This window comes from Haliotis asinina, chromosome 10 (genome assembly GCF_037392515.1).
Source record: "Haliotis asinina isolate JCU_RB_2024 chromosome 10, JCU_Hal_asi_v2, whole genome shotgun sequence".
NCBI lineage: Eukaryota > Metazoa > Mollusca > Gastropoda > Lepetellida > Haliotidae > Haliotis > Haliotis asinina.
The window spans coordinates 43,425,669-43,442,776 of NC_090289.1; the positions used below are offsets into that span (position 1 = coordinate 43,425,669).

The window sequence follows — 17,108 nt, forward strand, 5'->3', positions numbered from 1 at the left end:
AAAAGGTTGATAACATAAAGCCATATCTGTACAAGTGTGATCATGGAATGTTTAAGTGAATGTATTGGCGAATGTGAACATTCAAAATGGCATTTTGCATGTCTCACACGATTCAAGGTCAATATCGAGTATATTTTCCATGCGACTGAATGACAGCCATCACTCTCCTCCTCACACCCCCTGTCAGTCCCCTGATCCTTTAAAGGGGCAGCTTTCAACTGGGCCATGCTCTGTACAGGAGGATCTTTTTGTTGTACACGACGACAGATCATGTCTCAGATATGCTCTAATGGTTGACATCGAGGCTTGTTCAGTCGTGAGATGTATCAGAGGGTGCTTAACTAAGTTCTTTGGGATTCAAAAATGCCTTATTATCATTTCAGTTGGATTCATAACGAAAAACATATAGTTCAATGTATGTATATAGAAATTTCGGTTTAATCCCGAGGTGGGTCCATTGTGCCTAACTTCACCAACACTATGCATGGTTGCAATGTAAGCATCGGTTTTTCCTTATCATCGGGTCAACATTGATCTATGATATTTTATTGATAGTCATTTCTTTCAACACCCATACAGAATATTCCTGGATGTATTATCAGATCAGATTCATATACATTTGTTGATGAAAATAGTGTGTGGTAAGAGCTCTTTGATATCGCTACTTTTAATAGGAACAGACCATACTGACCTTCTTCTCTTAGTACGTATGTACTTGACAGAAGTGAAGTAACGTATTAGGCAATTTTCCCAATCCATTACAATTAGAAAAAAGAAAGAGGGGAATGGGGAGGTGAATTTAAAGGCACAGTGATGTGAAATGGTGTTGAACTGCGTGCTCAAAAATGGCTGTACTTAAACAGAGAAAAAATACACGATCCTCCGTGCGTGCGTGCGTGCGTGCATGTGTGTCTGCGTGTACTTACAGGACTGACAAAGCCAGAGGATATGCGAATAGCACGGCATTCTGTCTCTGAGTAGGTCAGTCCTTGTTTTATTGACTTATAGAGATGGAATAGCCTTGTGGATACAGCGTTCGCCCGTCACGCCAAATAGCTGGGTTCGATTCTCCACATACAACCGGCGATCCATTTCGTGTGTCCCCTGTCGAGGTATTGGTGGCATATTACTAAAGTGGCTTCAAACCAGTATCACTCACTTATACACTCACCCTGCAGGAAAACAACGTATAATGAACACACAAAAGAAAGGCAAATTTCGGAGAAAACAAATCTCATATATATACGTAAGCGTTCACGTTTACGTATTCTAATACCCGTTTGCCTCACAATAAACGTCATCCGTGAGTTTTGATTACAGGGGTACAATCTGTATAACGATCATTTGACAAGCTGCAATATTGCTTCAATGGGTGAGTTTAGTTTCACGCCGCTTTTAGCAATTTTCCAGCTATATCACGGCGAGGGACACCAGAAATGGGCTTCACACAAAGTGCCCATGTGAGGAATCATAACGAGCGAAGGCTTTAAACACTACACTACTCCACCGTCCCTTCATAGCTTTCAAGCTGCAGACTATACATAGAAAAGTTCTGCAACCCCCTGAATCCATAATATGTATGTTATGTGTCTACCACTTCTTTCTGCTGATCCAGCATCCCCTTTAACAAATATTCAGAATCAGCTCCAAGGTCATTGTGCCGGTGAAGGTCCGGAGTAGAAAAGGCCTTCAGCAACCCATGCTTGCCACAAAAGGCGACTATGCTCGTCGTAAGAGGCGACTAACGGGATCGGGTGGTGAGGCTCACTGACTTGGTTGACACATGTCATCGGTTCCCAATTGCGCATATCGATGCTTATGCTGTTGATCACTGGATTATCTGGTCCAGACTCGATTATATCCCGTCCGCGGCCATATGGCTGGAATATTGCTGGGTGCGGCGTAAAACTAAACTCACTCACTCCAAGGTCATTGTTCTTGGAACGAGAAAACGTTAGCCCAAACGCAACGTTAGCTTGCCTCTTTCAACCGCCACACCCATACACTAATCGGTTTGTCTTTGCTGATCAATGTAAGTGTCCGTTAACGTGTTCTAATCTGTAATTGAACGTTGTTCTAGCAGTACGCCCGTGTATGGCTCAGTAAGAAAATTGATTGACACCAATTGCAAACCGACTCACCGACGGTGAAGACATGATGTAGAACTCCACATATACCTCTTGGACAATCCAAGCAATACCTGTCAAACATGTTATCAATGATCAAATCACAATACGGAATTTTCATATCCATGATCCGTTTTAAACTTAACAGTGAAACAAATGTGCCTTTCAACTGATTTTATCATATTTTTAATTTCGAATTCAAAAGGTTAGTGATTTTCTGTGATAAAACTGAATGTACTGTCACCAAAGGATACATCTACGGTTTTAAAGGTGGTTTTTATTTAAAACTTAACAGACTGATTTCATAAAATACACAACAGTATCTCAGATATATCATCTTTGAAAATTTATGCAAAAGTAATTGCCTTTTTCATAAGAATTTATTTTTCAAACATGGACTCTGCTATGCATGGTTTCAAAGTTTTTTTCTCGAAGCACTCTTCTTGAACCTATATAGTTTTTCATACTTTCTATTGGGTCATTACTTTTACACACTGTTGCTAGAACGCATGCCGGCGAAAAATACATAATCAAACCTAACAACAGTATGTTTTCATTTTTCATTTAACCAAAGTTGATTCGGTATAATTTCTTTTGTACGGTACGGTATCCATTCGCGAAGTTAAAACTGAGTGTGATATCCCATCAAATACACACCAACGACCAATTAAAAGGTAAATATCATCGTAACATCCATCGTAAGATATCAGTATCTATATTTTTATCCAGAAGATTTAGTTTTGCATGAAAATTAATTTAGAAACACAAATGCATTCAGTAATTTCCGTATGTTATAGCGCTGTTCGTAAAATTAAGCTTTGCGTATCACTGAACATGTGAACATGTGAACAGGCATATTTTTCACTCGTATGAATAATATTTTTTATTGACATCAAAGAATGAAACATCTGTCTGTCGTTCCTGTATATGTAAATATACTTATTTAGTATATTTTATGTAGTAGCACAGATTATAGTGAAGTGATCTTCCAATATAAACAACTACTCGCATTTGAAGAACGAAAGAGGTGTCAATATAGTTCAAAGCCTGCAAGAACACAAAAAAACGTTCTTTATAACCAACAATTACGTGTACGTGTATTATGATGGAAAAACTAAGGTGTGTGATCAGATAGATTGCCGTTGGCGAATCTACAAACAGCAGATCCTTGTACGACAAAGGGGTGCAGCTCTGAACGGCCCACCGCTCTGATTAACCACTTCTACGCATAAAGTTGTGTAGAGAATCTGACATTTTGACCCTCGCATACTTCGGTTTCTATGTCCAGGGAGCTCCTTTCACGAAACAACCTTTACCAATCCTTAACTTCCATTCGTTAACATTGCACTAAGATTACCTTAGTGACTTACGATCACCTTGGTGCTTCGTGAAAGGATGCCCTGGGAATACAGACTTAGTTCAGACTGTATGAAGTGTGCATGCAACAACTCTATGTCATGAATAAATAAACCAAACCAATCTCTTAAATACAGATGAAAAAAAATCTACTATTTAATTTATGATATTGTTAAATGACACGCGACAAGCCTTGATATCACGGGAGGAGCGCAGGTATGAATATGCCGAAACGAAGAGTGGGTTAGTTTTACATAGCTTTTAGCAATATTCCATGGCAGGGAACATCAGAAATGTGCTTCACACATTGTACCCACCATGAGGGGAATCGAAACTGAGTCTTCAACGTGACGAGTGGGTGCTGTAACCACTAGGCTACCACAGACCCACTATACAAAGAATAATATCGCATATCTATATAGAAAATGATATATATAGTATAAGAATCATATATGATGTATGTATGTATGTATGTATGTATGTATGTATGTATGTGTGTATGTATGTGTGTGTGTGTGTGAGAGAGAATGTATGTGTCTGTCTGTCTGTCTGTCTGTGTGTGTCTGTGTGTGTATAATAGTATTTGGTATAATTTGAATGATAATAGTACTTATATATTTTAACGCGTCATTTAGCAATATCACAGCTATATGGCAGCGGTCTGGAGATGTCGTGTCTGAAAAAAATAATCCGCTGGTCAACAGCATGACCATTGATCTTGCCCACGTTTGATTCAACTGCCCACGTGGAAACAAGTTGCGAAGCCCATTACTGGTAATCTCATCAAAGATATAAATTTATATAGAAAATTGTTAGATGTGACGGAAACCGACTCACTCACACGTCCAATTTTGGAAATCGCGTTGTTTTAATTTCCTTGTGAATATTGTTCTGTTGGGGATTTTTTTTCAGTCGCCATCATTACTGTCGAGGGCGTGTCATTGTGTTTCGAATTTAGAAGTGCCTGCTCTTGCAGTCACATGTCATTCAGTCAAGTGTTACAATCAGGTAGTCACGACATGAGATGTATTTACTCTTCATTTGGTTCCTGGTTCAGTAGAGTGTTTTAATGAGTTCTCAAACAGGATGTGTGCTTTTGTCAACAATATGTCCATTTAATACGTTCGTATTAGGAATACTCGGATCTCGATGTATCGCGGTACAAATGGTAACGCGGCAAACGGTATTTCGGTGTTTCCGCCCGAGACACGCCTACTTGTAGCGATTTAAGATGAGACAATTCATTATTATCCCAAGTGAAATTTGTTTCACATCACTTCTCCAGTTTTGGGTTTTTGGGGGAGGGGGGTTAGTTCGTTTTAGGTTTTGTTTTATTTTTGTTTGTTTGTTTGTCTGTTTGTTTGTTTGTCTGTTTGTTTTCATTCATATAGCAACCATGCATCACATTGTAACAATATAACTATTGTTTCAAATAATCAATTTTGACAATTGGAAGACATGTCATTCATTGAATGTGTTGTAATACATCAAATACTAGGTGGAACAATAGAGTGGCGAACCCTGTTTGTTCTAAAAGTCGGCCTACTCAGTCGGCGTCCAGAAGGTAATGATGAATATTCCGAAAACAGTAGCATCACTTCAAATCTTGTTTGCCTTTTTTTCAAATTTGCTGCTCATAACAACTGCCGATACTTTCCATAGGAAGGCCAGTAATTTTAGACGCAGTGTTTACACGTTTTGAGAGTTTGTTTTTATTCAGGACAGACAGGTTCCCGATCTAACTCAAGAAATTAAAGGTTACACAGATTTTATAAAATAACACCATTATAGTTTTGTCAATTTTAAAATGTTTCAACTTCTTCAAAAAATGCAAGCGTTGTTGTTCTTCAAAATTTACACCATATGTATAGTATTCCCAGAAATTATTGAGAATCATGTTGCGTCATGTAACTCATTACGTTTATTAACTTCTGGCGTTTTACTTACACAAACATGTTAAAACATCATCCTTGTACAGTCTCAGTCTTGTTTTAGTACTTTGTCAGACCTCCTCGCTCAGCAATGCATGCCTGAATACGCCTAGGCACACTACCCATCAAAGTTTGTAGGTAATCGTGTGACAGGGTATCCCAATATTGGACCACCTCGGCCTTCATATCTTCAATATTTTTCAGTCCTTTTTGGTTTATTCTGTCCTTCATGACTCTCCACACATTCTCAATTGGGTTTAGGTCTGGGCTGTAACTGGGCCAGTCTAAAACTTGAACATTTTCGCCCGACAACCACTGTTTTGTGTAGCGCGCAGTGTGTTTTGGGTCATTATCATGCTGGAAAATCCAATCATCTTCATACAATGTTTGTGCTGTCAGAAGAAGGTGACCATTTAGAATGTCAACGTATCTTTCTTTTGTCAAGTTTCCCATGAAAACACACAATGGCGTCACTCCGCGAGCCGATATGCCACCCCACATGTGAAACTTCGGGCTATGTTTTGGTCGCTGGTAGATAGGTTTGACAGTATCTTTGGTCCAAATTTTCACATAATTAGGGAAAAGCCAAACATACCTTTCATCCGAAAAGAAAGCATTATCCCAATCTTGATTTTCATGAGCCCGACACCAGTTTAAACGTTTTTCCTTTTGTGCATCTTTCATCAACGGCGAGGGAATTCCACGTTTTTTCACCCAATTAAGTCTCTGTAATTCCTGCCTAACTGTTTCATTGCATACCTGAGGACTTCCCCTGCTAATCATTTCATTTCTGATGTTCTCAACACTTTTCAATTTGCCCCTACTCACAATCTGCCCAAGTCTTCGGCGATCCACAACACTGAATTTCCTAGGCCGACCTGCCCCTGCTTTGTGCTCTATCCCGGTTCCTGTTTGAATATTCTTCAAAGTTCTGTATACTGTAGACAGAGGAATACCATGTCTACAAGCTAACACTTTAGCATCAACCTCACCCCTTTCAAAATCATCTAGAATGAGCTTTCTTTTCTCTCTTGCTGTAAATTTGCCATGTCAACACAGGAAGCCGTCGGCTCAGACAAGGGAGATAACTCTTGACGTAATGAGCTGCCTTCTAAGCCTTCAAGAGTTGTCTCCCTTATTTAGTATACTTAGTGCATAGTGAAAGCCCTTTTTCCAATCTTAGCATCATTAGAAAAAAAACAAAGATTTTCTCAATAATTTCTGGGAACACTGTAAATTGACAGCCTGACGTCAGTCCCTTTTTGCTTTTTGTAAACGAGCAGGATCTAGCAAATCTTTGCATTAAATTCCAGCAGAAATATTAATATTAAACTGTGGAATGTTTCGGAATCTGTCTGACCCCTATCCATCAAATACCCGCTATAATATTTACGTGTCGTATGTGACCCTTTACACTCGAACTGATCTAGTTCTCGGCCATTTAAGTAGCGGAAGTGACGTCATGAGCTTCATTATCTATCTCCCGCATTCGTAACTACTCGTGTCGTTCCGGCAAACATGATAGCGTCTCGTACCCATCTCGTGACCATGTTTAGGACTGGGTCTTGTCTAGGCGCAAACGGGCACGGAGGTGAAAACGGTCTGGTGCCTTTATCAACGGAAGATGACTCTGAATTTCCAAATGACAAAACAGCAGTTCTTCCATTTCCCTTCCAAATGTGTTTCAGTGTTGAAAGTTGTTAATGCTTTAGCGCAAAGTGTATGTTTAAAGTGTGCTTGGTATAGTTTAGCAAAGTTTCAAAGTTCAACGGTTCCGCCATATTCACGTTTTGAAATCTGTTTTACTACGCGCGATTTGATTGATTTGTCACCATTCTTGGCAATAATGGTGTATGAGTCTTCTTGTAGGTCGCGGAAAGAGACGAGTAGTTACAAGTGCTATCTCCGGGTGAATACCAAAATTGGTGCAAGCAGAATTCATCAACACTGTTCTCAATCACGCACGTTTCGACGCCATTGTAAGTAGTCAGTCAGCGTTAAAACCGAAGTGGACGGGGCTTTTCGGTCAGGACTGGATCGGTCTCGCAAGGACAAAGACCGTAAAATAATTTTCACTGAAAACGAATTTGCACACTCTCACAAAATAGAAATTTAGAAAGGATTCTATTATGCTGTTGTATGCATAATTATTTATTCATGTTATCACATTATTTCAAATGATATCTTGCATTGAAAAATGTTGAAAATTATGATTGAAATACAAAAATATGAAACTTTATGAACAAATATAAAGAAAAGCATGATGAAAACCATATATTTTGGAAGTTTGTTGATTTCCTTCCATAAAATTTCATAATCGATACAGTTTTGTGCACCTTCGATTATCAAAAATATCAAAACTGATTTCACATTAAGGTGAGAAAAGCAATTTCATTTTTTGTTCCCTTCTTCGCCTTACAATCCAAGTGTTAGTGTTTACCGCGATACGATGGAGATCTATCCTTTGGTAACCGACTTCCATCGTCTGATGGCTCTCGCTGAAACACTATCATAGTTAAAATAATCTTTTTTCACAAATATGTTGGTTAAATGTCATGTTCTTCGAATTTCATAACAAAGTATTCCTTATAAGTTACTGATTTTATTGACGACTACGGAGATGTCAAGTATCGTGGTACAACGAGGCTACTTTTGTGCCTCACGGTTTTACTAGTGAAACACGACACTACACATACCGGTACCTTTTACCCCAAAGCCTGCCGTTGTCGACAGGTGTTTATAATATGCATATAGTCCTTTTGAGTGTTAAGTGCTTTCGTCACGATTTGGCTGCAATGTTGCCGAGGTGACGTTAAATATTAACTCACCGTAGCCTACCGAGTTTTCTTGGCAGTGTAATTAGATTTTACAGTAACATGGATACCGGAGTGTACAAGAAATATAGTCATCTAATGTAAAACGTACAGAAACTAAATTATGATCCAAAGGAGGGAGAGCAATGTTTACAGAGCCATAACCGCGTTATTAAGGTTTACACACATAAAATACTGTTGAAAAATCAGAGGTATATAACGTGATTATGCACCTCGGATTGCCTTTGACTAACCAATCACAATCCAGTATTTACTGAATTAATTGTAGAATTTAGTTTTGCCCAATCATTTTAGACTTGAGGATGTGACGACTTTTTCATTTATTCTACATGGCTCCGAGAATCTGCAAGATGGATGCATTCAATAATGAAATAGTCCAGGATGCCATGCTTATTTTATTCTAAACAACAAGCACTGGATATATTCGGATAGTACTTATTTAGGAGATATCTTATATAAAAGAGGGAAAAGACATTCTGAAAATGTACTACCTTCCATTGTAAGAGACTACATGACATAATTCAGAATTAGAATGAACCACACCCTTATTTGTGTTCCGAGTATGCACTGAAAGGACCGGGAAAGATTCACACCTTTGCTTATTATAAAATGTGCACTGCACAAAGACATCAATGGGCAAGACTATTTGATAACGATTTCAATGTTGCTCCCGGTTATCTATATAAAAGATGCATATAGATATACATACATATACATGTAGTGTGTGTGTAGTGTGTGTAGTGTGTGTGTGTAGTGTGTAGTGTGTAGTGTGTAGTGTGTGTGTGTGTGTGTGTGTGTGTGTGTGTGTGTGTGTGTGTGTGTGTGTGTGTGTGTGTGTGTGTGTGTGTGTGTGTGTGTGTGTGTGTGTAGTGTGCATGTCAAGTTGACGGTGAAACCCTGGAAAGTTAAAGTCACGTCTTGTACCAAAGGTACCCATTTTCTTTGGGGTGAACAAAGGAAGGTTCATTACCCTAAATGGATACAATATGTGATGCCCATTTCTGGTCTCATACGCCACTATAATGCTCGCTAACTCAGATAATGCCTCCGCGTCAAGAGGCAGTATGGAATTAATCGGTAAATGCTGCACGTAAATGACATCCTATCCACAACCATACCCGTGAAGAACTGGTCTTCAATGACCTGTGCTTGTTGCACGAGGCCATCATCGGGATCGGTGTCAGACTCGCTGACTTGGTTAACACGTGCCATCGTAGCCAAATTACGTAGAACAATGCTCATGGTATTGATCACTGGATTGTCTGGTTTACAATGGATTATTTATACATTCATATAGCTGGAATATTTATACATTCATATATTGCTGAGTGCAGGGTTATACCACAACCCGACCAACAACCAAATCTATCCACAACCGACGTTAACACTATGGTCGCAACTCATTGGAACTGGCCAATAAGAGAAAGCACACACTTGAAAACTCGAATTGACCAAAAACTTACAAACGTTATGAAAACGTGAACACTTTTAAAACTGTCGCCAGAACACAACCAAGACACTCTATCAAATACATCGCTATCGTAAACACATTTCCTCAGTCCCTTTTAGCTGTCAGGCATGGATGTACAGTTTCTTTCCCGCAGTTTAGCATGTCCCCTTGAACTCGTACACGGACATTCACGTTACATACAATGTGACAACCCTTCGATTGTCTCAGGGCGTGGTCAGGCGCCAACAGCAGCTAACTCCCAAGGCCTGTGCAGTAGATCGCGTGCAAGAAAGACAGCATCGATCAAATGATGAATATTCCAAACATGTTACATGTCTCCTCCCTGTGCCCTGTCTGCTTCAGCTCAGTGTGCATACTATCATATACGTCGCTTGCGAGTCCACGATAACTTTGTTCAATCTCAGTACAAGCGAATAGGTTTTCATCGCCATTGTCATAGGCTGAACACGTCGTCTCAGGCTTGACTTTTCAGCTGGTGAGTAAAACCCACATACACAATAACTATTTATTTTTTTATTTATTTATTTTTTGTTATGTGTCTATGTCTGTTTGTTTCCCTTGTACACATCTTACAAAAAGATGACATACACCCACTCTTCCTTATCTACGGTGGGGTAGCCTAGTGGTTAAAACGTTCGCTCATCACTCTCGGAACCCGTGAAGATCCTGGGTAGAATATATCTCCAGCAACCCATTCTTGCCACATAAGGCGACTATGCTTGTCGTAAGAGGCGGCTAACGGGATCGGGTGGTCAGGGTGGATATGTCATCAGTTCCCAATTGCGCAGATCGATGATCATGCTGTTGATCATTATATAGTCGGGTCCAGACTCGATTATTTACAGACCGCCGCCATATAGCTGGAATAATGCTGGGTGTGGCGTAAAACTAAACTCACTCACTCACTCACTCATTCACTCACACACACACACGTCATTCCCGGGTTTGATTCCCCACATGGGTACAATGTGTGAAGTCCATTTCCCCCGCTGTGATATTGATGGAATATTGCTAAAAGCGGCGGAAAACGCCACTCACTCGTAAGAAAAGCTTTGTTCCTTTGTCAAGGCTATAGAGTTAAACTAAAATTTGAATCTATAGAGAGAACATACTATCCGCGTTTAGAGGCCTTGCTCCGATTGGCTTCAGGACAACATCCAGCTTGCCTCATAAACGATCTTGCATTTCTGCTGAGACCTTGCATTGAAAGAATCACAGAAGTTGAAATCCATAAGTCTGTCCTATCTTCACTCTTACGTAATAACAGAACGCATGGGATAGTGCTGTGAGCATCCGTGTGATATGGAAGACACACACGTGGTACACTGATCTGTTTCCCTGCTGTTGCGGGAAGTACGTTCACATGTGCACGTCTGGCAAGGACGATGCAAAACTGAGTACGAATATGTTGATTTCATTAGAAGTATTATATGTGTGCTTTTTATGAGATTTGTGAGCGCTTCAAGTGTGATTTCATCATCTGTAGTGCCCGACCGTTATATGATTTAAGATTTTGCCACATGGTGCTTAACAACATCGCAGATGGAACATGTCTGTATTTATTGGAATCGCTATGGTAACGAAGGAGTTTTTAAAATTCAACCGAAATTCTTAATTTACCTAAGCACTAAATCCCACCCGGCAAAATCAGTGAGTGAGTAAGTGAGTGAGTGAGGAAAGTTTTACATCGTCCGAGCTGTACACCGACAGTATCACTTCGAAAGAGACTATGGGTGTGCTCACTACTTTGTATCGATTTAGAAAAGTGAACCCAAGTCTTTTGCGAAACAAGCGAACACTTTAACCAAAAGGCTACCTAACCGTCACACCGGAAGGACAACCTTTAAGATCAGTATTTCGGAGGGAACCATGGTTGGGGAACGGCCGATTTGTCATGGGATGTTGAGGAAAGGGGATAAGATGGGGTTGGTTGGTTGAACACCCCATCCCGTTAGTCGTCTCCAGCAATAAGCATTGGCTACAGAAGACCAATTTTAACTTGGATATCGACGGGACACCAGCAATGGTGAGTGAGTGAGTTTAGTTTTGTGCCGCGGTTACCAATATTCCAGCAATATCACACAGCATGGGTACCAGAGATGGGCCTAACACACTGTACCCAAGTGGGGCATCGAACCCGGGGACGAGCCAACGCTATGACCACTAGGCTAGCCCCACCTCCCTTTCATGTGTTGAACTTTACATGAAGCTCAAAACTATTCGCGTTTCTAATAACCGACTTTCCTGAGATATAGTATTTTAAATAGTTATGTCGGCTTTTCTACTGAACGTCTTTCCATACGTTCCACGTGCTAAAATATACTTAAAACATAGGAAATTCATATGGCACTGTTGCAGTGTTAAAATGTTAGAATGTAAAAGCACAAAAACTTTCGGTTGTGACGAAATTGATGAAAAGGTTAGATCAAAGGCAAACATTAGGTCATGGAATATTTAATATCACAACTGACGTTTTGATAAATCAGTCGGTATAGCACGTCAGCTGACCACGTCGAAAAGAGAGCTATTCATGGCGTCTTTGTCAGGTTTGCGTGGCGGGTTTGTTGCTTAACGCCGTACTCAGCATTATTCCAGCTATATGGTTAATAATCGAATCTGGACCAGGCAATCCAATGATTAACACCGACCATCGATCTACGCAAATTGGATATCAATGTGTATCAGTGTTTACCAGGTGTCAAACAAGTCGGCGAACCTGACCCAGAGTCCCGTTAGTTGTCTTGGACGATAAGCATGGATTATTGAAGACCGATTCGAGTCCAGAAATCCTCGCGGCCGATGATGATGATGATGATGATGATGATGATGATGATTATGATGATGATGATGATGATGATGATGGTTCAGTCATGGCCAGGATATAAGTTTAGTCCACAGACTGGTCTACTTATAGGCGGATTAACTCCTGTTGTGACATGCCGTGACAAGGATCGATTTGACCAACTGACGACTAATGTGCATACACAAGTTGTGAACATAAATCAACCGAAATCTGAACATATGAACAGCGTCCGAGTGGAGGTGAAATCCTCACCGCACCCGTCTGGGGATAAAACTGGTTTTAGCACTCCCTGCTTCCTCCTGCTGCGCTCTTTATTACGGGGCATTTGTATAAAACGGTATAAATTATTCACAAGAAATAATGTCACAGCTCGCACACTTAATACCATCCTGGTTATCATCGTACAGTTATATATCTAATAATCAATGTAAACATTTAGCGTTGCCAAGGCAACAGAATGGTATTTCCACAAATCATTACTCCCGGGTAACAAGGCGAAATTGATGTGCAGTTTATTCATCATTGCGATTGTTTAAGTTGTCTGGATGACACAGATGTATGACTGGGCAAGGTAGTGGCATAATCTGTTTTCGATCTGTAGGGTGTGCCTGTGTGTAGACTGGCCCAGGTTCTCCCGAGCGTCTACAATGCGCGAACTAGGTGAGTCCGTGTATGTATATATGCGCTAAACAATGATATACCTGGTCCATGTATTGTCCATTCTCTGCAAGCATCTGTCACCGGAGTGAGTCCAATAGCTGGGAGGAATGTAAGGAAAACTGATGAACATTCCTCGTGATACATTCCTTTGCATGTTCCTCAGGTAAGTCTAACGTTCATGTTCCCTTAGATAATTTATCTCGTAGATTATTTCTGTTGTATACAATAATTCCAAAGTGAAACACACAAACTGTTGTATTGTGATACCGTGAATTCACATTTTTGGTGAGTAGTGTGTTGGTTTAATTTGTGTTTAAGCGTTCGATCGACATATCGAAGAGCCGGTTTCGGCCTTTTGAAATATAGTAATTATTGTATAATTATTGCTTTGATGACAATGATGGTGGCGACGAATAGTGGGATGGGAGGATAGGGGTGGGGGATGATAGCTGTTCTTTGGGACTCGGATGCTGTTCTCAGACACAGACCCACATAAATGCATGGCATTTTTGTGCGTTTCCTGCATGCCACGGTCTGGATCTAAAGTCGGACTTGATTTTATGATGTTTGTTTGTTTGTTTGTTTGTTTGTTTTTTGTTTGATATATATGACATTGATCTCATTTCTACCAATGCCCAATATATCGTCAATACCACAGAGTAATCAGTGCTCTGGCACTGCGAGCTCCTCCAGATGGTCTCAGGTGTGATGAAGACGAATGGGGTGTTCAGTGTCATTCAATGTCTCATTAAGATATGTTACCGGTGCGAGCCCTCTAATTGGTCAGTTGCACTCACAGCCACGTCGTTCCCTCCCACCGCCGCCCCCAACCACGACAACTGCGCAGTGACAGGAGTATACAGTCCAAGTAATAATGTCTACATTGCTTGTTAAATGTATGAGAAATCGATTGTCCTTTTCGGGGTTATTTATTTCTCCTTGAAACCAAGAGTATTGGATATGACATGCGACAGGTGATGTCATCAGAACGCGGGTGTGTCTTCGTATCGCACCACACCTAATATACCTTGATAGCGGTGACGACATAGTTATACCGTGACGTCATCGCTCTTCGCCATTAACCGACCAGAGACCTCCCATCAGCAAATTACACGCACAAGAGTCATTAAGCACCTAATCATACCTGCATATGAACGATATAAGGAACTGTTACAGAAAAAGCAGTTAAGAGGGAAGTAAAATAAAGTATAGTGAGTGCAAAAGATAAAATATGTATGTATGTATGTATGTATGTATGTATGTATGTATGTATGTATGTATGTATGTATGTATGTATGTATGTATGTATGTATGTATGTATGTATGTATGTATGTGTGTGTGTGTGTGTGTGTGTATGTATGTATGTATGTATGTATGTGTGTGTGTGTGTGTGTATGTATGTATGTATGTATGTATGTATGTATGTATGTCTGTATATGTGCATGTCTGTATGTCTCTGTATGTATGTATGTTTGTATGTATGTATGTATGTATGTATGTATGTGTGTGTGTGTGTATGTATGTATGTATGTATGTATGTATGTATGTATGTATGTATGTATGTATGTATGTATGTATGTATGTATGCAGAAAAAGCAGTTGAGAGGGAAGTAAAATAAAGTATAGTGAGTGCAAAAGATAAAATATGTATGTATGTATGTATGTATGTATGTGTGTATGTATGTATGTATGTATGTATGTATGTATGTATGTATGTATGTATATGTGCATGTCTGTATGTCTCTGTATGTATGTATGTTTGTATGTATGTATGTATGTATGTATGTATGTGTGTGTGTGTGTATGTATGTATGTATGTATGTATGTATGTATGTATGTATGTATGTATGTATGTATGTATGTATGTATGCAGAAAAAGCAGTTGAGAGGGAAGTAAAATAAAGTATAGTGAGTGCAAAAGATAAAATATGTATGTATGTATGTATGTATGTATGTGTGTATGTATGTATGTATGTATGTATGTATGTATGTATGTATGTATGTATGTATGTATGTATGTATGTGTGTATGTGTGTATGTGTGTATGTATGTATGTATGTATGTATGTATGTATGTATGTATGTATGTATGTATGTATGTGTGTATGTGTGTATGTCTGTATGTCTCTGTATGTGTGTATGTATGTATGTATGTATGTATGTATGTATGTGTGTATGTGTGTATGTGTGTATGTATGTATGTATGTATGTATGTATGTATGTATGTATGTATGTATGTATGTATGTATGTATGTATGTATGTATGTATGTATGTGTGTGTGTATGTATGTATGTATGTATGTATGTATGTATGTATGTATGTATGTATGTATGTATATGTGTATGTCTGTATGTCTCTGTATGTATGTATGTATGTATGTATGTATGTATGTATGTATGTATGTATGTGTGTATGTGTGTATGTGTGTATGTATGTATGTATGTATGTATGTATGTATGTATGTATGTATGTATGTATGTATGTATATATGAAGATGATCGATGGCAATAAGGATTACGTTGACATTAGCCGTATTTCTGCTGTGTACATCACATGCCTCCACTGGTTCCTAATACTGGACACCATTTTTAATTTATTTTTTATTTGGGTACGTACGTGCGTGCGCGTGCGTGCGCGTACGTGCGTGCGCGTGCGCGTGCGCGCGTGCGCATAAGTGGGCTTGGGGGAGAGGGTAATTTTTGGTTGGATTTTTCTTGTTCTCGGGGATGTTTCTTGTTGTGGGGATGGTTCTGTTCTGTTTTGTTCTGTTTTGATTTTGCGCCTCTCATTAGCATTACAGGATTATTTAAGCGTTACGTAGCAACAGGCACCAGTGATTGGTATTATGAATAACTATTCAGGCCATGCCATGTTATCATTCATTACCCGATTACCTCATTACCCGTTTCGTCAGACGCCCTAGGACTGTCAAGGAATCCACGACGAAAGTCGTACTGATATTAAAGACATTCAAAAGCGCAGCCTCAGCTTGGCTGTTCGATCTCAATGTCTCCTCACGTCATCTGATTAGCTTTCGACCAAGACCATACTTTCACGGACATTTGGCAATTGGTCGAGCACTGCAGTCGACCTTCTTGAACAAGCGTCCGCTTGAAGTAAATCCTGCAGCAGAACTATCTATGTACTTTCAAACCCAAATTGAAGACAAAGCTATCAGTGAATGTTCACTGTGTTAACAAATTGAAGACAAAGCTATCAGTGAATGTTCACTGTGTTAACAGATTTGGATTTTGGATATGTTCAGCCTTTATAGCACGTTTTGGCATTTGTACACAACTGGATCCTATGATAAATTCATAGGACTCCAGCCATTGGCTCCATGTATTCAGGGTTGAAGACCCGTACCGGCGATCCCCGAATATCCTACTGGTGAAGAAGGCCCCTCCTGGTGGCTAGGTGGAGGTGGGGTAGCCTAGTTAAAGCGTTCAGTCGTCCCGGCCATTTTCGATATCCCTTCACTTCTCACTCGTTAGAACGAGTTAGATTGCAATATTCATCGGTAGGCTTTTGAGCCAAACGGACTATAGTCGATAAATACGTAATTTACGTTGTGATATATTGGGGATGGTCAGCGCTTCAGGATCTTTTACAGCTTCTATTTGTCTATTTCTTTCTTTTTTGTAAATGTTTGAGAATTTGAGAAATGATCGAGAAATTTGTTTGTCCTACAATCAGTTTGGAGGAGAAGTAAAATGTTTAACTGGTGTCCTGTATGATGATGCAGATTCCTGAACATTATAATTTTATAGACTGTACAAGGATCCGTGAAGACACGTGCCCGGTCTTGTCTTCAGTAAACCATGCTTGAGGTGAGGCGACTCCAGGGATTGGGCGGTCAGGCTCGTAGCCTTGGTTGACGTCAGCCCATCCCATTTGCGTAGATCGATGCTCACGATATCAATCAC

The 17,108-nt window shown here is 39.8% G+C and overlaps 1 protein-coding gene across 2 annotated transcripts in view; it reads left to right on the top strand.

The window, feature by feature from the left end:
• Positions 1-10,066: 10,066 nt before the first annotated feature.
• LOC137298201 (diacylglycerol kinase beta-like) overlaps positions 10,067-17,108 on the top strand; it is a 99,992-nt gene continuing 92,950 nt past the window's right edge. Inside the window, exon 1 of one of the 2 annotated variants that reach the window (XM_067830367.1) lies at positions 10,067-10,193. The gene's annotated coding sequence lies outside the window, so the exon portion shown is untranslated. The remainder of the gene's footprint in view (positions 10,194-17,108) is intronic. The other variant, XM_067830369.1, reaches the window with a different exon arrangement.